At 41.1% G+C, this 23,611-nt stretch overlaps 1 long non-coding RNA gene across 1 annotated transcript in view; it reads right to left on the bottom strand.

Moving 5' to 3' along the window:
• The window catches only part of LOC134471166 (uncharacterized), a 41,132-nt gene extending 29,646 nt beyond the window's left edge, over positions 1-11,486 (bottom strand). The window contains exons 1-2 of the long non-coding RNA XR_010040475.1: positions 11,394-11,486; positions 11,189-11,306 (exon numbers count right to left, since the gene is read on the bottom strand). This is a non-coding gene — a long non-coding RNA (uncharacterized LOC134471166). The remainder of the gene's footprint in view (positions 1-11,188; positions 11,307-11,393) is intronic.
• Between the last annotated feature and the right edge of the window lie 12,125 nt (positions 11,487-23,611).

The raw sequence follows: 23,611 nt of genomic DNA, 5'->3' as shown, positions 1-23,611 counted from the left end.
AACTGAGGTCTTCAATTTATCAGTGATGTGACCCCAGATGAGTCATTTAATATCTCTGACTTCCTTATCTGTTAAATGAGAAAAATAATGTCAAGTGACCTCCTGTGTGGTAAACTTGAGTCCAAACAGCACCACAGAATCCTATTAGAGGAGTATCCTGCATTACGTTGTACACATACATTTATGTTTCTCATGTCTTTTGCCTTGTGTGATTGTCAAACAGTCCACAAGATAGGACAGTCGTTATTATCTTTATTAAACAGGTGACTACATTGTGGATCAAAGATAAAAGATACAAAGTGAATCTGTGTGATCTAACAGACAAGAAAAACTTCTATTTCCCTGTTTAATGGATTATTATTTTGTGTTTAAATTCTTTAATGTGTTATATGCTATGCTATAATTCTTAATGTTGTAACCTCCGTGGCTGTTTTTTGTGCTACTGAGGTAGAACTGAGTCATTGTAAGGTATTTTATAACCTGCAAATCCTCAAATATTTAGTATCTGGTTCTTCAAGGAAATTTTAGGTCCTTTTACATGTATTAACTTATCAATCCTTGAAACGATGGCAGTTTTAGAATCCCTACTTCATACTTGAAGAAACTGGAAAAGGTAGACTGTCTACATCAAAGTCAGACTGAGTAGGTTGAGGAGCTCATGTGTGAATTCATGTGGTCTGGACCCAGAGCCCATGCCCTTCATCCTTTAGTTATCTGCTTCTTCCACTCCTGTTGGACTATATATCGTTCAGTCAGCAAACATTCATAGAGCAACAATGAGCTTCCAGGTACCATTCAAAGGGTTGTGATGGTGCAGATCAAGTTCTTATGGAGCTCACATTCCAGTTGTGGAATAAAACAATGAACAAAGAAATGAGCAAGATTGGTTCAAAGAGAAATGATAATTATGAAAGAGAGAGAGACAAAGAGAGAGAGTTTCTGTGTGCCCTCGCCATAGTCCCAGTTATGGGGGAGACTGAGATAGGAGGATCAATTAAACTAAGAAGTTCCAGACCAGCTTGGGTAACAGGAAAACTTTATCTCATATTTTTTAAAGAAATTGTTAAAAAAAAATGTAGAGATCAAGGGCAAGGAAGTGGGTGGAGAAAAAAGGTGGAAAGAAGTTGACAGGTATCAGACGCACTTAATGAACATGTTTGGACTGTGATCTCCCCGAGGGAGAGCCCTTACACTTCTTATGGCTTTGGTTCCACAGCAGCTGGTACAGAATGGGCCTTCAAAAACCACCTGAGTCTGTCTGAGTGAGATTGTCTTCCACCCATTGGTCTTTTTCTGCCCTTGATTGACCTTTGCATTGAAAAAATCACATGATTCCTTCTTCCACATCATTACATACATCAAACAAATGAGTTCGCTGGAGAACTCCCGAGATCCGGCCATGGTGGGACTCAGGCAGCTTATTCACCCGCCCTCTTGGTAAGTGCCCTGGCGAGGGCCAGGAGGAGAACCATTACCTGTAAGCCTACTGCCAGGAGGGCTGAAAATCAAGCACCCTTCCCCCGCTCTCCAGCAACTCTTGGGAGGATGACCATATGCAGTATAGCAAATATGGGGGATTTCCTGCTATCTTCTGTTTGAAGGCAAAGGTTGTTTTTACCGTTTTGTTTCTTTTGCTCTATTCAGTATTCTCAATTGGTTTTATAATGTTCTATTTTTGGTTTGATTTTGCTATACCCAATTGACTGGACAACTATTGTGAAGTTAAAGAGATATACCATAGTACCTATTACTACTATCCCAGTATACTACTGTGAAATCTTGTACCAATTTCACTGCATTGTCTTGATTGGCTTTGTTCTGTCCTGTGCTGTTGCATTTTTACTACTTTCAAAATGAAATTTTAAAAAATTAGTTCTCTGACTTAATCCCACGGGCTTAGTTCAAAGTCCTGCACAGAGAGGAACCTTAAAAATGATTCCTGAATAATATTTTAGATTTATCTGCTGGCCTGGTGTGCTTAAAAAATTAGCCATGTACAGGTTAAAAGTTTGCTTTAAACTGTGTGTGGTCCACAGTTTTCACCCCTAATCTGAGATAGAAGGAGGGAACCATAGCTGTTTGCAGTAGAATATACTAGTCCTCTGAGCTTCCCGGTGAGTGGCCAGTGACCCTATCACACAAGCTGCTTCATTCGCCTTCCCTATTGCTGAGTTTGGAATCCAACCTTAGGATATAAGAGAGAGGGAAGAGAGAATAACTCAACTGCCCAGAGGTACTACACAAGGAAGGTGATGCACTGGTGGCCGATTGAAGGTTGGTTACTGACTGACACCATTAATTTACTTGAAGCACAACTTCCCAGGAAAAATGTGTGTAGAACAGCCAACAGCCTGCCAAAGTAGACCTTTGCAAGTGAGAGTAAACCAGAACCCCCTTGAGACAGGCTGCAAGGAATGCTCAGATACCTAGCAGGAACCTGACGTGACAAGGGTATTTCCAGTCCTGACCTGTAGTCTGACCTTGTGCAACTTTTATGATTGTTTTGAACTGGCTAACTTCGCAACACTTGTCTTCTGCAAGCAGCTGTGAATGTCAACCCCACCTAGTTTTACACAGCTGGAAGCTGAGTCTGGCCAATCCTGCAACTCTTACCCTGCGGATGCCTACAGTTGCCTGGGAGGTTTCTCTTTGACTGCTAACTCTTTGGATGCCTTCTTTTGTTTCTCCTCTTCCCCACTAGTCACTCCTATCACTACTAATTTTCATACATTTGAGACTGTTCTGTTTCCTGGAAATTTTTGTTCTTGATGTAAAGCTTTTTCCAGGGAAAATGGGTACAAATCCTGGAGATCGAAAAAAGTGCCATTTGTATATGTATTAATTTTCCAAGACTGTCATGACAATTACCACAAACTGGGTGGCTTAAAAAAACAGAAATTTGTTCTTCTACAGTGCTAATGTCTAGATGTCTGGAATCAAACTGTCAGCAGGGTTTTATTCCTTCTGCAGAAACTTTGTCTATTTCAACTTCTTGTGGTAGCTGGCAGTCCCTGGGACTCTTTGGCCTGTAAGGGCTTCACTCCAATCTGTGCCTTCATTGAAATATTGCCTTAATCCCTGTACGCATTTATGTCTCCGTGTTCACGTCATCCTTCTCTATTATGAAAACCATCAGTCATTGTATTTTGGACCCATCCTAATCCAGCTTGACTCATCTTCCTTCAGTTCATGACACACCTGCAAGTATCAAGATTTAGGACTTTGGCATCTCTTTTGAGGAGACATCACTGAATCCACTACAAATATATTAGTTTTATTTAGTAATAAGAGGGCACATTTGGATAACTAGCAGGCTGAACTTTAAAGCCCACCTAAAATAAAAGTGGAATGGATTTGATGAGATGGTCTTGGGGAATGTAGGAAAGGTAAAACTTCAGGAGAAACAGCTGTTCGATTGACAGCCCTACCATTTCAGAAGAAATAACAGGGCCATAGTGGTGACTGTCCCTGCTCTCAGGAATCTCCTGGTGGGAAGGAAGAGGCAAGCAAGGCCTATTAGGTATCAGGGATTAGGGGGTGTCAGCAGTATGCTCTGGGCTCTCCTCAGTCTTTGCCTCATGAGGCGAGGGTCTTTCACCGCTCCCCAGAAAGGTAGCAACAGTGATCCAGAAGGATGGTAAAGTGAAGGGCACAGCAGCTGTCAGCAATCGGGCTGAAAACCCACTCAGGCAGCCACAGAGGTAGCCAGGAAATGCTGGGGTTGGTTATCCAGGGCCACCCTCAGCACGCTGAGGGCTGGGAGTGAGACAGCAGCCAGTGACACCAGTTCCCCACTGGCTGCCAGGACAAGCATCTTGAGGCTCAGGGCTCTTTTTTTTTTTTTTTTTTTTTTTTTATCTCAGCTCTGTGCAGGCTTTTACCTATGCCTTGTCACCTTCACTGGCATGATCATTTTAAGTATTATACTCTGCATTTCCAAGGCAGGACAGCTAATTCAGAAGGACAACTAGTTGGTAAATAGCAGAAAGGGATTTAAGCTCACAGGTTCATGGTATTTACGAATGGTGGGGCTTTTGTTTGTTTGTTTTCCTTTGCTTGTTTTGTTTTTTGCCTCCAAAATTATTCTTGCCTCACCCTAATCGATGAGGAAAGTATCATCTGTTCTGAGGTTGAATACATCCCTTATTGCTTCATTATAAAGTTTGAGGCTTATAATTTGGCACTCCTTCATGGAATTTTTCATTTCAATTTGTTGAAGTAGAAGAACATATCTTGCTAAAGCTGATTGGATTCAAGTAAGATACAATAGGTGACAAACAGTAACTGAAGATATAAGAGGCAGAAGAAAAATTTCATTGAAGATTTTAGAGATGCTCAGTGAATGAAAGTGACCACTGAAACAAATACTTTAAAGAATAACAAAGAAGGGCCAGCTTTTGAGGACTGTAGATCTTATTTAGAGTTTCACACACCAGATTGTTCAAAGCTAAAAGCCAACCTCTCTCTCTCTCTTCTGTTTAAAACGTGCAACCTATCACTACCAATTGTCCAACAGGCATAGAAGATCAGTCACCGAGTCAAACAGTGAAGTATGGGCCTTATTTGGCTTCTTTGCTTTTACACACATGTGGGTGGGATAGCGGAGACTCTTTCCCATGAAGAAAACAGAAAGTACCAGGAAGACCAAGTAACTGCGGCCATTCTTTGGCTCCTGTATGTATGTGCACAAGCACATCTCACTCAAATAGAAAGGACAGAATAAGCAATAAATGAATTTGTTGAAAGATATTTAAACATGCACATAAGTAGGGATTCTCAAATGCCTTCTTGCAGTTTCAGGCTTAATAATGATAAACTTACGATAGAAGATACCATTTTTGCAGGTGGTTATAATTATTTGCGCATTTTTTCTTTCCCTATATATGAGGTGTGATTGAAGAATAATGTGAATTTTACATTTAAGACAATTATCATGCCAAAAAACTGCTGTTAACCACTCAAAACAATGCCCCAGGCTTCTAAGGCACCTAGGCCACAATTCTTGCCATTTCTGAGACATTGTTGGAAGCCCTCCTCCTGAGCATCTTTAGTTGTACCATCCTGCCTAACTGGCTGTCCTGAATCAATTCAAAAGGTAAAATGCATCTTCTTTACTGCACTGGCACATTTTGAATTGATTCAGCACATCAAGAGAGCCAAGAGAGCAGAGCTAAAGATGCTCACCAAGGGGCTCCACAAATGCCTCAGAAGGTGGCTTAGAAACCAGGAGGAGTAATTTGAGAGAATTAACAGCAATGGGTCTTTCACTATAGTACTTTTGAAAATTTAAATATTCACAATATGCTTGAGCACACCACATGAGTTTGGAATTGTCAATAATACCTTCCAGATTTTCAGTTTTTCATTTTTGTTCTTCAATGGGAGATAAGAATAAACGTAAATTAAAGGTCATATTCGAAGATGCTCCCAGTTAAACAAGTTACTTGACATATAAATGTACAAATGACGGTACCCAGAAATTAGTAAGACTAACGATTTTAAAGTTATTAGGGTTAAAGTGCACACTGATTTCAGGGACCCCTCTACATACATCTTCTACCTCCCTTCTTAGTATGACTCCATATATTTGTGAACCTCCGTGTTCACCACCTTAGAGAAGCCAAAGACTGGGTTTGAGTTACTTTTTGGTTTCAGTCATTTTTTTTTTTTTTACACATTTTGGGTTTTATTACTCCTTAGTGCTTATTACTTTGGGGGGGGGAGAGAATACAGTCAAATATGGCAAAACAAAGCTGTCAGTCAAAACCAAGGATAGACACAGCACACGGTGTAGAACAGAGTACAAGGTTATCAACAATGGTTATCAACGTTGTCTCTTGTTTCCTTAAAAAGAATTGTCTATCTCATTAGATATTATAAAGTTGGACAAAACAGTAGAGAACAAGACCAATAAAACTTAGGCATTGTAAACATTACAGGACTTCTAAAGGAGACAATAGTCAAACCAGAATGGGCATCTTAGTGAATCTTATTGCCTTCAAAGTAGTTGCCTATACCCTCAAACTTGATACTATCATACAGAATGGAACAGAGTCTAATCAGTCAAAACAAGATCGTGGGAGCACTATAGGACTTCAAAACAAGTCAATAGGAAATCAAAAAGAGTTACTATTTATATATCCTAATTTTTAAAATTTTTTCTTTAATTAAGACAAACATAAGAAATGACCAAATAATTTTTTTTAAAAGAATAAGGGGGAGATTGAGATAAAACAGGACATAACAATAGAACAATAGAGGTCAAAGCATGACTGTTTCAGCAACCTAGTACTTCACCACCATATAACCCGACTTAATAGTAGTTACATAGTGTCTGTCTTTTTCCTTGAAATATTTGGATAAAACTTCATATACTCTAGCTTCAAATATTTCCATATCAAGAAGCCCAGAATAAAGCCTTATATCTTTTCCTCAATCAATTTTAGTTCAAGCCAAATAAGTGCTCATAAGTTTATTGGGGGTAACACGGGGAAAGGCTGCCTTCACTGCTCTAAAAAAAAAAAAGCAGGAGAGAATATGTCGAAGTCCTTCCAAAGCACATTTTGAGGGAAAGGTGGGGGACGAGTGCCGGGAAGGTGGGGCACTGCCATCTGTGCTACTGAAGCTCCGTTTGCTTCCACATTTTGGCGTCACGCGCGCTGTGGACGCGGAATGCAGGCGGTAATGAGGTGGAGCCAGGGCAGCTCTGGGCTGCGTGGGGAGGGATGAGCTGTGTTCAAGCCAAAACAGACAGAAGGGAGAGAAACCAGAAGTGCCCTGGGAGGGCCGCAAGGTGTTCCATTTGTCTCACTATCCGGCCCCCTTTAGCCTAAGATTGGCAAGTGCCAGGTGAACATTACGCAGGCGACAGCCTCCTCGCCCACGTGCTCCACGTGCTCCTGCAGCCACTCCACAGTGGGAGGAGCTGTCAGCAGCCCACGCACCTGAAGCCACCTTCCTGTCCACCAGCTCTTCGGAGCTTTGGGTTCTGCACCCTGGCTCCTGATCTCAAGGCCCCGAGGGCCTCTCAGCCCCTCCCCCTTCCTCTTGGATTTCACTGGCTAGGTCACCCTCACTAGGCCCAAGGTGTCCCTTACATAAGGGAGGCTGAGTTTCTGAAGCAGCAGCTTAGGAACGCTGATGGTTGCTACTCTTACCCTGTTTTGGGGTGGCTCCAAGTCTTCTGAATCCCCTAAAGCAGCTGCCCCAGCAGAATATCTTTGAGAGTGCTTTTGTGGAATGATACGGGATGTGTGTACTTGGCTTTGCTATGAGGAAAGCTGTGGTGTGTCTCCTGAAGACAGATTATTTCTATCTCTGTCTCTGTCTCTGTGTACCTAGCTCTATCATTATCATCTCCACCTCCATCCATGCAAACCTGCACTCCAACTCAAACCTGCCTCACCTCCATTCCTGTATATTTTCGGGTACATAGCTGGAGCATTCTCTGGTATTGAAAGCGTGAATGATAATGCAGGTCTATGTGTGTTGAAATGTAGTATGTGGAATAACCGTGCCTGTGACCCCTTAGGTGATTGTTTGTGAGATGATGTGACAGAAAGTGGTGTGTGCCACAAGGAGCCCTATGTGCTAGAGAAAATGTTTATGACTGAAAGCATGTTAGAAGAAGTGATGATTTGACAAGTAAATACTCATTTTAAAGGGCTTCTGAGTGTTACTGATCTTATGTAGTGCATAGAGTTAAAACAGATTATACATTAAAAATGGTAGGGGCTTCATGGGACCCAGATGTAAAGTGGTGGACTGAGGATGGCTGTTTGCAGGGATGAGGGGGGTAAGGTTGTGCCTATGCAGTGCTGTTAATGAATGGGACATAAAATGAACGAAACAGGAAAGAAGCAACGGGCCCAGAAAGCAGTGTGACATGTGCATGTGTGAGGTTGATTTTATGCTGGTCTGATGGGGAGGTGCTGAGCATTTTCCCTACACCTCTCTGCAGGGTGCACCGCCTCTCACGCACCTGTGCTCCCACGGAAACCTGTGCTCCCAGGGAAACCTGTGCTGAAGGGCTTTATTCTATTCTTGAAGGCATTTTTCCTGTGTGTCCCTTCCCCGTGTAGTCAGAGTCCCTTGGCCCTGAGGCTGTCTGCTGTGTGTGAGGAGAGACGGGCCGGAGGCTTCGGACAAGCAGCTCAGTGGGGCGCAGGTCACCTGTGCATTGCCCATGCCTCCCTCCTCACAGGCTGCACTGGCTGGGAAGGGACTCCGGAGCAATCCTCTGAGTTCCTTGAATTCTCTCTTGCTCCCTGATTCAAGTCTAGGATTTAGGGAACGCAATGAAAGAAACAAAACAAAAGGGTAGACAGCATGGAAATAGAAGTTCTAGGGTTGGAGGAAAAGAGGAAGGGAGAGGACGTAGAAAGAATTCAAATGTGACCTATGTATATACTGATGCCCTACATGTATGTATTCAGTGTGCATTATAGACAAGTACTAATGAAATTTTTTTTTTAAAAAAAGAAACATATGGAATTACATTAAGGTCTAAAACATAAGGATACAAAGTAGAGTGCATAAGATGAAGTGGCTAATAAGGAAATAGAAAATAAAAAGAAACATTGCACTCTATTTAGTTAGAGAAACATAGTATCTACTAATTTTACCAAGCAAAACTATGTTAGTACAGCAAAATATAGGCAACAGAATATCCAAAACGTCACCTTACTCTGTCCATGAAGAAAACAATCCTAATGTTCCACACAGTGTAATCAGTTATTCAATTATTTTTATTCATGCAAAGGAATATGCAATAATGAGATAAAGCCATCAGCGGTCATCTGCAACATGAGTGATATCCACATACATAAACATGAACTAAAAGGAAGCAGGCACAAGGTAGAGAAATTGTCCTTCTCTTCACACAAAATTTACATTCAACAAATAAAAGAATCCAGAGAACATAAATGTAGTGCCAGTAGGAGTCAGTCTTTAGCACTGTTTGGACAGTAAGAATAAAACTCAGCCTAAGGAATCCATAAGCACCTGGAATAGTAGAAGAAACTGGGAGGTAAGGACAGAGACTGCAGACGGGTGAGTATAGCATAGCAATGGGTCTGAGGATACCGGCTACGAAAACATGTAGATGTGAAGTGTGCTTGGATTGGGTGTCCCTGCATGCTATCTCAGGGGACTTCTTGTGAGGATCCTATGATGTGGGGCCTGACAGTCTGCTGTACACGACCCTGCCTCAGACTGACCTAACACCCCTGCGTGTCTCTGGTCACTCATCTCTGCGGTAGCTCTCCCATGATTTCCTGAACAGAACCCAGTACTCCACTGAGTTTGGAGCTCTCAGTTGTGTTTTTCTTTCGGTATTTATTGTCCCCACTTCTGCTTATTACTGTTGCTTGTGTAAACCTATGTGGAGGATCTTTTCCAGTTTCTTTCTGGGCAGCGTTGAATCAACTGATCAGCAGAGACATTCAGCTCCTCTGTGGGCTACACCTAGACCCTACCTTACATTTGCATTTTATTTAAGCATTACTTCATACATGCACCAGTGAAACTGTTCAGAAGAGAAGCAATTTGAGGAAGATATGAGGTTCTCTTTCTGATCTGGAGTTAGGGCTACTTCATTGTTTCTCCCCTGCAGCTTATCTTGTGCAAAAGAAACCAAGATAAGTGGCTCGCGTTTGGTGTTCATGGGTATCTATCTCTGCTGAAGGAAATTGTAGGAGTCTAGTATTTGACATGTTCAGTGAACGTATGTAAATAGTTCAGTAGTATGTTTTCTATTAGCAAAATTTTTAAATGTAGAAAACAATATTGATTCTGTCAGATCACTTTATTAGCTGGTACTATACTTAACTGAGCTGCTTTGTAGTTAACTGTGATCAGATGGTTATGTTTCCTACAAGGGAAAATGAGTAGAATTGACACGTGTCACTTCTGAAAACTCTACATCTCCCTGTGAACTTTCCTTTAGCTGTGGAATGGCATGTTGGTCAACCCAGGTCTATTTGAATGCTGTCAGTGACCACCTTGTTGTCTACCATCTCAGGCTATGAACTCTCCTGCTGACAGCATATTCTGCGCTCATATGGAAGCTGTAGCCTCATGATGTATCACTTTCTGTAGCTTGATCTGTTCGTATCAAGTCAGCTTGTGATGTGTTATTGAGAGAAGACAATCTGATTTCATAAATTGTAACAGAATGACTTGGTTTGATTGTAGTATTTACATTCCCTGGCCTTTTTGGTTTTGTTCTTTGTGGTCTAGGTACAAGCAATTCAGATATGTGTTTTAGATATTTCATAAACGTCTTTGAATACATGCTCATTTCACTGAAGGTGAGCTAAAGCTGATTTCATCTCCAGACCTTTCCCTTCAAGGAACCATAGGAAAACCTACAGGCCTCAAACTATGCTGGCGGAGTGAGACTATTCTCAGAGAAATGAGCCACTCTCTGGATGTTGGGGTTGGCTCCAATCTGTCCTCCTCCCACCCCTCAACTTGGTCCTGCTTCCTAGGAGTCCTTTGTTGTCAGTCTCCAAGGTAAGCACAAAGGTGTAATTTCCAATTTTTGCTCAAATTGCCAAGTCTCATCACCTTAATTCACAGTTCATGGTTAAATAGTGTTTGTGTTCATGTGAGCTTGTGTATTTGTGTGTTTATGTATCCTGGTTTCTCTAACATTTAACAGAGGAGCCCTGCATCAACATGTCCATAGTCTGAAACAAAAAATGTGCTGTTGACAAAGTAAGTTCTTTCTGACTTTATACTTCTTTCTCCATAAAGTTTGCTCACTTCTATAAGGCACAGTCTCTTTTTCACCAAAACTTTTAAAAAATTTTGTTAAAAAATTTATAACATCATTTACTTCCCTGGTGCTCTTAGGAAGCAGTCAGATGAGAGAAAGTGCACTTTTAAATGAAAAATTAGTCTACACTACATCTGTAAGTCAGCAGAAACCCAGAGGGAGTCTATATAGGCAACCTAGGCCTTAGGCCAGAGAAAGTCCTGGGTCATCTCATCCGTCTCAGACCACCTCCTCTCACGAACACACACACACACACACACACACACACACACGCACACTTCTCCCCTTCACCCACTTCTCTCCCGCTTTCTCTCTTCTCTGCTACTGCACCACAATCTACAGATTCTCTCTTGTCCTGTTTAGGAGGCAGTCCCTGGGGCCCTGTTCCCAGAATATGCTAACACTTACCTCTGAATCTCTGTTCAGCTTGTTCTAACAGTGAGGGTTCAAGGTGTTTCTTTCTTCTTTGGTGCTTCATGGCTCAAGTCTGGAGAATTGCTGATGTCAGGTAAGTTTCTATCTTAACCTGCTTTAAAAAGTCAGATGCTGATGATAAAGAATGAGATGTATATAATCAAAAAGCAGTATGTAAGCCAAGGAGCCTAATACTCACTAGGACTTCCTCCAGAATAATTAATGCTGAGCACACACTGCGGTTGAGGTCAGTTATAACTGAAGCCTTGGCAATGGTTTATGACCTGTCCATGACACCCACAGAGTTCCAGAACCTACCCAGAATTCATAGCACTGAAGCCCTGCTAAAACCCAGTGATTAAGCAGATGTCCATCTTTTATCTGGTGGAAATTCTATTGTTAATGTTACTTTCATATCTTGTACTTCATAACCAAAGGGAACACACAGGATATCGATTAAACAAAGGGAAGCCTTGTGTGTCTAAGCGCACTGTGTCACTACTTCTCCCCAGTGATGGTGATACAGCAGCACCATGGAGGATTAGGCTTACTGCTGTGCTTGTCTCTCTAAACATTGTGAATGCTGTGTCTGATCTTCATAGTATTTAAATTATGTAGAGGCACATGTGAGATCCATATTGATATACAGGTATAGAATTGAAACTACTTGATACATTCATACAATTCTAGCATTTATTGGGTTTCTCCTGTTCCTAGGACCATTTCTATGTGTCTTCCAGAGCAGAAATCTGTCTCTTGTCACTCTTCTTTATCACTTCCCCATTGGTTGGGAGACAAATAAGGATTGGTTTCATGAAGCCTGGTCTTTGGGAGGAATTCTCAAGACTGACGGTCTCATTCTGTAAGATTATGCTGCTGTCCCTTACCTTTCCTTTGGAGACACCTGGGTCTTGTTCAGAATTTCAACTCAGAGATTGATTTATTTTACTTCTTACTGTTACGGAATGTACCTCATCTGTTAGACTTAATGTAGGTTTCTTCATACCTTAATGATTTCCATTAGATCCAGACTGTGGCTTCCTCTACCCCATTGGAGCTGTCTGTGGTTGTTCTTCTTATCCCTGAGGACTGAACGCTAGGCATGGCTACTCAAAAGTTCTTACGAAACACCCTATCTCCAAATGTCACAGGAGGCAGGGTTGTGTACACAATACCCAACACCCTCCACTGGAAGGAGGAGAGGTTTGTTTGGATCACACATTCCAGTGGGTTAGAGTGTCAGACTGCTGTCACGAAGGCAGAAATGACACCGTGGACGTGCTCTGCTCATTCCATAGCAGCCACGAAGTAGAATTGGGAGCAGCCTGAGTCATAATTCACCCTTCTAGAGCATCCCACTCTGGTCCACATTCAGACAGGGTCCCACCTCCCAGCTGCACAGCTAGCCACCAATGAATGAGTCTACTGAAGAACTTAGTGCCCCACAATCCAAGAAGCTTTCCAAAGCCCCACCACAGAACATGTGAGAGTTTTTCAGATGACTTTGGATCAAACCATACTGTGCGCTGTGTTCTTCAATAAATGAATTGGAAGGGACAAAATTTAATCTATAACAACCTCCCAGGTAATTTGTCAGGTGGGTGCTTTCCTAGGTCATATAATATGATCTTATACATAGCTTATGTTGCAGTCCTTTTTCATGCTATGCTTCTTTAATGTAGGCCATCACTTTTTGATATCGTGCCAGAGGCCTTTCTATCAGGAGATTATTAAGAGCAGAGTTATTAGTAAGAGCAGAGTTCTGAAACCCCTGCCCCAGTACTAAGTGCTGTTATGGGAAATTGTTCACATTTTGGCAAACCATCCAATTTACAGCAAGTTTCATGCAGCTTCCCAGGAGAAAGCCCCTTCAAGGTCCTGTCCCAGGAATGCTGTCCTAGTTCCAGCTGGTCTCGGCCACCCAGGTCATGCAGCTCCTTTGGCAGGTGGCCCTTCCCTTCCTTTGTGGACCCAGTGCTTCCTCAGGTGGGTCACACTTGGTTTAATGCCAAGTTCGTAGTCCTCATATCAAGAGTCAAGACGAGGGCAAACCCACATGTAGGCCAGAATTGTCTTATACGGTATCTGCCTTAGCTGATGTTTTTCCATGGTATTGAAGTAAGGGGGAAAGGCTGAAAACCCAGGACATTCAGATGGATCAAAGTTCCAGGAACTTTACTTAGATACCTCCATCCTAATTCCGAGACTGAAATCTTACAACTCTGAGCAGGATTTAAATTTAACTAATTGGCTTTTTATGTTCATCTGTGACTTTGTCCTGGGCCTTGGCCCCTTGCCTGGTGACAGGAGCTGATTTATAGTAAGTGAACCTTATGAATCACTGGTTGTGACTGAGGCCTATAGGGCCTGTGAGGCCTGAGATATCTCAAAGGGCAAGATAAGGCCACAGCTCTGGACACTTGGTTCCAACCCCAATTAACAAGATAGAGACTGCAGCTGCAAAAATTATTCCTACTCTCTCACTCCTACCATGTCTTCATGATAAGAGAAATTCATTTAACTGACTTCATTCATTACTTGGAGACATCATTAAAGTGATTCCCAAGGTCCTGTTCATTGCCTGCACTTTCCTCAGTTTCCATTTAAAGGGTTTTGATCCTCTTGGAACAGCATGGAATGACAACCCAGCAGCTTCATGATGATGCCAAGAGCAACAATATAAGATTAATAGGTCATCAGTGAAGATGCAGGAGTCAATGCAAATGACATACCTAAAATATTTACAGAATTAATAGCAGAAAACATCCCAATATGGGGAAAATGTGATATGCAGATAAGTGAGGCATATAGAATGCCAAACAGTCACAACCAACATAAATCTATACCCAGACATAATAATATCACAGACATAGAGGGTAACAGAACACTAAAACCTGTTAGAGAAAAGACACAACTCACTTATCCAGGAAAGCGCATTAGATTCACAGCAGACTTTTCAGTACAAACCCTCAAGTCAAGACGAGATTGGAGTGAAGTATTTCAAGCCCTGAAAGAAAACAAATTTCAACCCAGACTGATGTACCCAGCAAAGCTTTCATTCAAATTTAATGGAGAAATAAGATACTTCTATGACAAAGAACAACTAAAGAAATTCACATCCACCAAACCAACCCTAGAAAGACTATTGACAGACATAGTAGATAGAGATAAAAATGACCACAATCCTCAGAACAACATCAGAAAGAAACCACCAGATAGGACAAGCAATTAAACAAGGCAGGAAAGCAGAAAGCAAACAACTGGAACATAACATGGCAAAGTTGAGCCAGTTCATATCAGTGATATCCATAAATGTAAATGGCCTCAATTCACCTATCAAAAAAAATAGATTGACAGAATGGATCAAGAAACACGATCCCACAATATGCTGTATACAAGAAACACATCGGACACAAAAGGAAACTCATAGATTAAAAGGCAAAGGATGGAAAACAGTATTCCATGCAACAAGAACCCAGAAAAAAGCAAGGGTAACTATTCTATTTGCAGACAACATGAACTTCAAACCTAAAATGATTAAAAGAGATAAAGAAGGTCACTACATACTGATTAGTGGAAACATGAACTTCAAACCTAAAATGATTAAAAGAGATAAAGTCACTACATACTGATTAGTGGAAAAATTCAAAAAGAGCAACTAACAATTATAAACACATATGCACCAAATACTGGAGCACCCAACTATATAAGACAGATACTAATGGACATAAAAAACCAAATACACAAGAATACAATTATAACAGGGAACCTTAACACCCCATTGTCACAGAGATAGATCAATTAGACAAAAAGTCAGCAAAGAATAATAGAACTGAATCATACCTGTGCACAATTGGACTTGGTAGATGTTTACAGAGTGTTGTAAACCACATCAACCCAACCACATCAGAATATACATTCTTTTCATCTACACATGGGACATACATCATCCCATAAAACATTCTGAAGTAACTGCAAAGGTATTGAAATTATCCTATGCATAATGTCTGACCATAGCACACTGAAATTGGAAATTAATGCAAATCTGCATAAGTACATGGAAATTGAATAACAACCTTTTGAACAACCAGTGGGCTATAGGTAAAATTAAAGAAGAAATAAAGCAATATCTACAGTTCTATGAAAATGCAGCATACTGCAATCTGTGGGATGCAAAGAAAGTGGTCTTAAGGGGATGTCATGGTTTATGTCGGTGGCCCCCAAGCCTCATGCTTTTGCATTATGCATTTGTGATTGGTTCATTTTCTGGCACATAGATTGGGAGTGTGAGTGCTACATGGGAGTAGGGGTGGAGCAAGATGTGATGTAATGGCAGGAAGAAGGCGTGTCTCTCTCTCTTGCTGGTTTCTGCCTTGCTGTTTGCAGCTGCCAGGAACTGTGACGCCACCGTGCCACCCTGTCTTGGAGTCAACTGAGTATGGACTGAGACCTCCAACACCTGTAAGAAATAAATCTTTCTTTTCCCAAATTTGGGCATCAGTTAATTTGTCTCAGCAACCAGTAAAAAGTAACTAAGACAGAGGGAACTATATAGCAATAAATTTTTATATCAAGAAAACAGAATAAGCACAAATAAACAATCTAATGCTTCATCTCAAGCTTCCAGAAAAAAAGCAAGCAAGATAAACCCAAAACTCATAGAAGAGAGGAAATTGTAAAGATTAAAGCAGAAATCAATGCAATTGAAACTAAAAAAATAATACAAAGATTTAGTGAATCAAAAAGCTGGTTTTTTGAGAGGATAACCAAAATTGACAAGCCTCTAGCTAACCTTATAAAGAAAAAGAAAAAAAATTCACGCAATAAGGACTGAAAATGAAGAAATTAAGTCAATCCCATGGAAATTCAAATGATCATAAATACCTACTTTGAAAATCTATACTCACATAGAGTGGAAAACACAGAAGAAATGGACAGATTTCTAGAAACATATGAACTACCAAAGCTCAACCAAGAAGATATAACAATTTTGAGTAACCTAATATAATATCAGTTGTTGAAATTGAAAATGTAATTAAAAACTTACCAACAAAGAAAGCCCAGGTCCTGATGGATTCACAGCTGAATTCTACAAGAAATTTAGAGTAGATCTGATGCCAATACTCCTTAAATTCTTCAATGAAATTGAAAAGGAAGCAATCCTCCCTAAATCATTCCTGGAAGCATGTATTACTCTCATACCAAAACCAGGGAAAGACCCAACCAAAAAGGAGAACTATAGGTGCTAGGGATTTAGCTCAGCGGCATAAGCGCCTGCTTTGCAAGCGGGCAGTCGTGAGTTGGATCCCTGGAAATGATAAAAGGGAAAAAGACAAAAAAAAAAAAAAAAAAAAAAAAAAAAGGAGAACTATAGACTAATCTCACTAATGAACATTGATGAAAGATTCTCAATAAAATACTGGCAAATAGAATGCAGCAAATCATCAAGAAGATTATACATCATGACCAAGTGAGATTAATCCCAGGAATGCAGGGATGGTTTAACATACGCAAATCAATAAATGTAATACACCACATCAACAGAGCCATAAACAAAAACCACATGGTCATCTCAATAGATGCAGGAAAAACTTTCGATAAAGTCCAACACATGTTCATGACAAAAACTGTTTAGAAACTCAGAATACATAGTGTCTACCTCAATCTTTTACTACTTTTTTTTTTTTTTTTTGGTCTTTTTCCTTTTTATCGGTACCAGGGATCAAACTCACAACTGCCTGCTTGCAAGGCAGGCACTCATGCCGCTGAGCTAAATCCCCAGCCCCTACCTCAATCTTTTAAAGGCCATCTATGACAAACCAATAGCTAACATTATACTAAATGGACAAAAATGGAAAGCTTTCACTTTAAAAGCAGGAGCAAGACAAAGGATGTCCACTATGACCACTCCTATTGAATACAGTTTTGGAAACACTCACCAAAGCAATCAGATGAGAGAAATAAAAGAAATAAAGATAGGAAAGGAAGAAGTTAAATTATCACTATTTGCAGATGACCTGATACTCTACATAGAAGATCCAAAAAACTCCACTAAAAGACTACTAGAAGTAATAAACAAATTCAGCAGCATAGAGCTGGATACAAAGTCAGTGTTCAAAAATCAATAGCATTCCTGTACAAATAACCCACCAAGAGAGAAATTATAAAAATATCACCCTTCACAATAGCATCTAAAAAAATGAAGTACTTAGGAATCAAGAAATTTAGAGAAGATTTGATGCCAATACTCCTAAACTCTTCAGTGAAAATGAAAAGGAAGCAATCTACCCTAAATTATTCCTGGAAGCATGTATTACTCTGATAACAAAACCAGAGAAAGGCTCAACCAAACAGGAGGACTATAAGCCAATCTCATCAATGAACATTGAAGCAAATATCCTCAATAAAATACTGGCAAATAGAATGCAGCAAATCATCAAGAAGATTATACATCATAACCAAGTGGGATTAATCCCAGGAATGCAGGGATGGCTTAACATACGCAAATCAATAAATGTAATACACCACATCAACAGAGCCAAAAACAAAAACCACATGGTCATCTCAATAGGTGCAGGAAAAGCTTTTGATACAGTCCAACACATGTTCATGATAAAAACCCTTCAGAAATTTGGAATACATGGTGTCTATCTCAATCTTATAAAGGCCATCTATGACAAGCCAACAGCCAACATTATACTAAATGGACAAAAATGGAAAGCTTTCACTTTAAAAGCAGGAGCAAGAAAAGGATGTCCACTATCACCACTCCTATTCAATATAGTTCCGGAAACACTGGCCAGAGCAATCAGACAAAAGAGAGAAATAAAAGGAATAAATTCAGGAAAGGAAGAATTTAAATTATCACTATTTGCAGATGACATGATACTTTATATAGAAGATCCCAAAACTCCATTAAAAGACTGCTAGAATTAATAACCAAATTCAGCAGTGTAGCTGGATACAAAGTCAGTACTCAAAAATCAATAGCATTCCTGTACACAAACCAAAAACTCACCCAGAGAGAAATTATGGAAATATCATCCTTCACAATATCATCTAAAAAATGAAATACTTAGGAATTAACCTAAAAATATAAAAGACCTATATGCTGAAAATTATGCTATGCTAAAAAAGGAGACTGAAGAGGATATTATAAAATGGAAGGATAGTCCTTGCTCTTGGCCTGGAAGAACTAACCTTGTGAAAATGGCCATACTCCCAAAACTGGGATTTAACGCAATCCCAATCAAAATACCATTAACATATCTCATAAATCTAGAGAAAACACTCCTAAAATTCATTTGGGAAAAGAAGTAACCTAGAATAGCAAAGGCAATTCTGGGAAACAAAGGCAAGGCAGGAGACATCTCAGTGCCAGACTTGAAACAATACTACAAAGCCACAATGATAAAATCAGCATGGTATAGGCAAAGAAATAGACCTGAGGATCAATGGAACAGATGAAAAGATGCAAGCACAACTACAAAGATACTCAGCCAGCTGATGTTTGACAAAGGGGCTAAACGTGTTCACTGGAAGAAGGATAGCCTCTTTAATAAATGGTGTTGGCAAAACTGGCTCTCCACATGCCAAAGACTGAAACTAGATCCATGCCTATCACCATGCACAAAACTAAAGTCTAAATGGATCAAAGGCCTAAATATTAAAACAGAAACACTAAATTTCCTGGAAAACAAGGTAGGTAGAAGTCTTGGAGATATAGGGGTAGGCAGAGAATTCATAAACAAAATGCAAACTACACAGGAAACACTTCAAAGAATCAACAACTAGGATCTCATATTATTGAAATGCTTCTGCACTTCAAAAGAAATCATCAACAGAGTGAAAAGAAAACTCACATAATGGGAATGAATTACAGCCAGCAACCCCTCAGACAAAGGACTTATGTCCAGAACATATAAAGAACTGAAAAACATCAAGCCCCCCAAATTCAAAGACCCTCTCCAAAAATGGGTATCGGAGATGAACACACAGTTCTCAGATAAAAATAAATAAATGGCAAAAAATACGTAAATATTCACCAGCACTGGTCATTCGAGAAATGCAAATTAAAACAGCATTGAGATTTCATCTCACTCCAGAAAGAATGGCTGACATCAAGAAATCAACTGATAACAAATGTTGGCGAGGCTGCAGGGAAAAAGGAACATTGCTCCACTGTTGGTGGGAGTGCAGACTGGTGCAACCACTATGGGAATAGCATGGAGAATTCTCAGAAGACTGGGATTGGAAGTTCTATTCAACTCAGCTATTCCCCTCCTAGTATTTTCCCAGAAAAACTGGAAAGGTCATATCACAGTGATATATGTGCACCCATGTTATAGCAGCACAATTTGTAATAGCCAGATCTTGGAAACAACCTAAGTGTTCATCAATTGAGGAATGGACAAAAAAGATGTGGTATTTTTATATAATGGAATATTACTCAGCTATAAAACTTGAGCTATAAAACTGATCTTGAGACCTTCATAGGCAAATAGAGACAACTTGAGGCTATCCTCATTAGTGAAATAAATACAAATAATATTTATAAATATCACTTTTGGTCTCTAGTGTAAAAAGTAATAAGAAATGTAGGAGTAATAAAACCCAAAATGTATAATTGCTATTGTAAAAAGGAGAGGAAAAGAAAGTGCTCTTAAATATATAACTGAAAGGGTTTTGGCCCAGACAGGACACTGTAGCCAGGAAAGTCTCAACCAGAAGCAGGAAGCCCCCATCTCCCCTGCCCCTAGGAATTTACCTGTGATGCCATCTTCCCACCCCTGGGAATTTGCCTATGGCACCAAACCTAGGACCAATGGGCTACCTGTGCATCCCAAATGCCCTCCTTCTTCCAGTGAACATGTACCATCCCAAACCGAGGCTACTTACATACCCCCACACCATGTGTCCGCCGGAGAGATTGCTGGACACCAGCAGTGGGGTGTGCCGGTCATCTCTCTCTGTGTTCTCAGAATAAAGGCCTCTTTTTGTTTTATACTTCTCATCTTTTGGCAATATTTTTCATCTTTGGGAAATAATCCTATCATTTGGTGCTGTGACTCGGATCGGCAGGCAATTGACTCCTGGAACACACTCAGTTGAGTCCCCTAGCCGATAACCAGATAATATCCTGGATTAATTCTGAGCTTTTTCCTCTCCCGAGACATCCGTGTCACCAGCCGCCTGCACTCACCATCAGCCATATTGATTTCAGGTGAGCACTCTCTGGGGCTTGGCACTGGGCAGCCCCAGTCAACTATTTTTCCCGTTCACGTGGGTCTGTGGCATTTTCATGTCCTTAGGACAGCCCAGGGCAGGGTTCTTTCTGGGCAAACCTGTGTCCACACTCTAAAATCTCTCATGTTCTTTGGGTTCAGATAGCTCAAAGCAGAGATTTTTGGACCGCCCACACTGAAAGACCCTCACTTCCCTTAAAGCCTCGCGTTTTAATGGGCAAAACTGTTACTGACCCCACGTGGGCTCATAAATCCCTCAGTGATGACTGGAATACACGAGTTTTTGGAACCTTAGCTGCCATGTGGTGCCACAAACGAGTGACGGCTCTTTCTCTGGACCACAGCTTATTTCTTGCCTGAATCAGTCATGGGAAATGTATTTTCTAACTCCCAAAAGATGCTTTTACAATGCCTAATTTCCAATTTACGTACTCTTAAAATTAAAAGTACCATAAAAACTAAACAATTAAGTTTTTACTGCTGGGAGGTCTGGCCAACCTACCCACTTAGTGGCAATCGTTGGCCCAAGAAAGGAACATTTGACCTCTGCATTATCAGGAATTTGTATGATTTCTGTCAGGCCAGCGACAAGTTATTAGAACTCCCTTATATTCAGGCCTTTCTTATTCTGAGAACACGCCCATCTCTCATTAAGTCTTGTGCTCTCGCTCAGATACTTTTAACTCTACCATGCTGCAAACTTTTCCATCCTGCCCTCTGGTGTTTTCCTTGCCGCTGCCTCCCTACCCCCAAAATGGTTCCTCACCATTGTCTCCCGCTGTGCAATCATCTCCCCTCCATCTCCCAGGACCCATAACTTTCCCAGTGGCTCTAATCCCTCTGTTAGCACTTCCTAGCAGTTTCTGACTACTTATTCTCCTGAGAATTCTCTATTCCCTACAGCATTCTCACCACCCGCCCACCATACTCGGTCTCGGTCACTATGTCCTTCCAGCAGGTTGCATGATTGTTCCAGCTTGAGCCGGGAATGGTTGCCATGTTACAACCCTCTGCCACGTGGCTGGGCACCGCCATGTTCGCATGGGTCACACTGTCAACAGGCGCCCCCTTGTGGCTGCTCTTGTGAACTGCAACAGCCACTCTTCATTGTGTTGCCGAGATGATGCTTCATTGTGTTGCCGACAGCAATCCTCTCACTGCAAGGCACATGGTGAGACGCTATCTGCCTGTGTTTCCCAGGGTGACCACCAGCAGCTCTGTAGGCCCTCTACAGATGATTGCTCACATGCATCTACTGGACGAATAGCTGCCCAATGGCCCTCTGCTCTGGAATCTTCTCCTCAGGCTCTGCTACCACTTTGGGAGCAAGCTGGCCCCAAGGGACTTGTTAACATCCATGTGCCTTTTTCCCTTTCTGATCTATCTCAGATTACCCATAAATTAGGTAGCTTCTTTGTTGACCCACAGAATTATATCAGGCAATTTCAATTTATTACTAATTGTTATGATTTACATTTTAAGAATGTTTATGTGATTCTAAATACCACTCTCAGCTCACAAGAATGAAATCAGCTGTGGCAAGCAGCTCGAGAAGAAGCTGATCACAGGCATAAGGTAAACACTGCTGATAATGACCCTGGGCCTATAACTGTGCCAGAGTAGGACAAGCATACTAACTATAACAAACTTTTAAAACAGGTCCAGGAGGCTAATCAAAACCCAGCTGTGTTCCTAAATCGGCTTTCTAATCCTCACATCCAGCAAGCAGTTCCAGCTTCGCATGATGTGTGGGGCTGCCTCCCAGCCCCTCCCCATGCACCGTCTCAGCCCTTCCCTCCTCCATGTGCCATCGTTGCCACTGCCTTACACGTTTCCAGGGGCAGTCCCAGCCCACCCCTGCATACTATGTCCCAACGCTCACCCCACCCCCACCCTGGGCATGCTCTGCTGGCACACTGAGAAACAGCAGCTCAGCGGCTCTGCTCAGACATGCTTTTTTCTGCTCAAGAGTTGCTATTTTTTTAATCACAATTCTCAAATGATTTAGTCAAGGTTACTGGCCACCTGATAATTTTACCAGCCTTGTTTATCAATCAAAGCCTTTTTTGTTAAATATTTAATTCCATGCAACATCCTAAAAGCAACATGCCATCCAGATAAAGCCTGCTCTCTGATCTAAAATGCCAATATTAAAACTCCTGCATACTTACTTAATTCTACTGTAGTCCAAATCCCAAACAAAAAGGCAAAACTTGATCTTCAAACCTTAGAGAGATCTTAATATGGTTTTTCATATTCCTAACACTTGTGACACTTGGAGTTCTGAGGCAGGTAAACCTACACAAGGTGGAGCTGTCTGGCCCTCCCCCGTGGACCATGCTCAAATGCAGCAGAAGACATTAGGCAACAAAATGCCCCATCCTGGCATTCTTTGGGACCTTACTCCAGGGCTACTGGACTGTCCTAGCCACCAGAGAGTGGGTAAGCCATCCTAACTTCTAGCCCTCACAGGAAATGTTGACACTGCCAGATTCATCACTGACAGAAAATTGCTGCTGAAGACTGAGGGGGCTCAGGGCCAGCAATCCCCTTTGTGGGTGTCCATCTCAGATTCCAAGTTCCACTAAAACTCTCAGGTAAAACATTCTCTATATTTGTGGACATAGAGGCCATATATACAGAGTTATTCCTGACTATGGAAGTCCTTGCTAGACTGCCATTCTGGTTTTGCATCTCTCAGGCCCTAGATCTGACCATCCTCATCTCTGCCTTACCCTCATGGCCATGACTCACAGGTTGTCATGTTTTGTTATCCACTTGGTTCCTAATTTCTTACATTCTATTAATGATCATTTTTACAGCAGGACTCTTTAACAGTATTGCCTACAGACTCCAATGTCATGCATACCAGAGACAAGCCTTACTGACTTACCTTTTTAACTTTTATGTTTTCAGATGGGGGAATAAGTACCTCTCATAACTTCACTCCTCCTAATCCCACATTTAATTTTCAGAATTCTGCCTTACCGTAAAAATGTTTCTACCTCAACATGGTCCTGATAGAATGACATGTCTAAATCAAAAGCACCTTTCCTTCTACCTCACCTAGATCCTTAAATATGACAGTGCCATGTCTCCTCATAACATCTTGTCTCTTTGTTTTTTCAGTCTAACATCCATACATTCACCAGTGAAGTTGTCCTGTCTAAAA

This window comes from Cavia porcellus, unplaced genomic scaffold (assembly GCF_034190915.1).
Source record: "Cavia porcellus strain 051 isolate PalLab524CR breed Dunkin Hartley unplaced genomic scaffold, mCavPor4.1 scaffold_17, whole genome shotgun sequence".
Classification (NCBI taxonomy): Eukaryota; Metazoa; Chordata; class Mammalia; order Rodentia; family Caviidae; genus Cavia; species Cavia porcellus.
The sequence above is the reverse complement of the archived record's forward strand: the minus strand, read 5'-3'. Positions and strand labels throughout refer to the sequence as shown.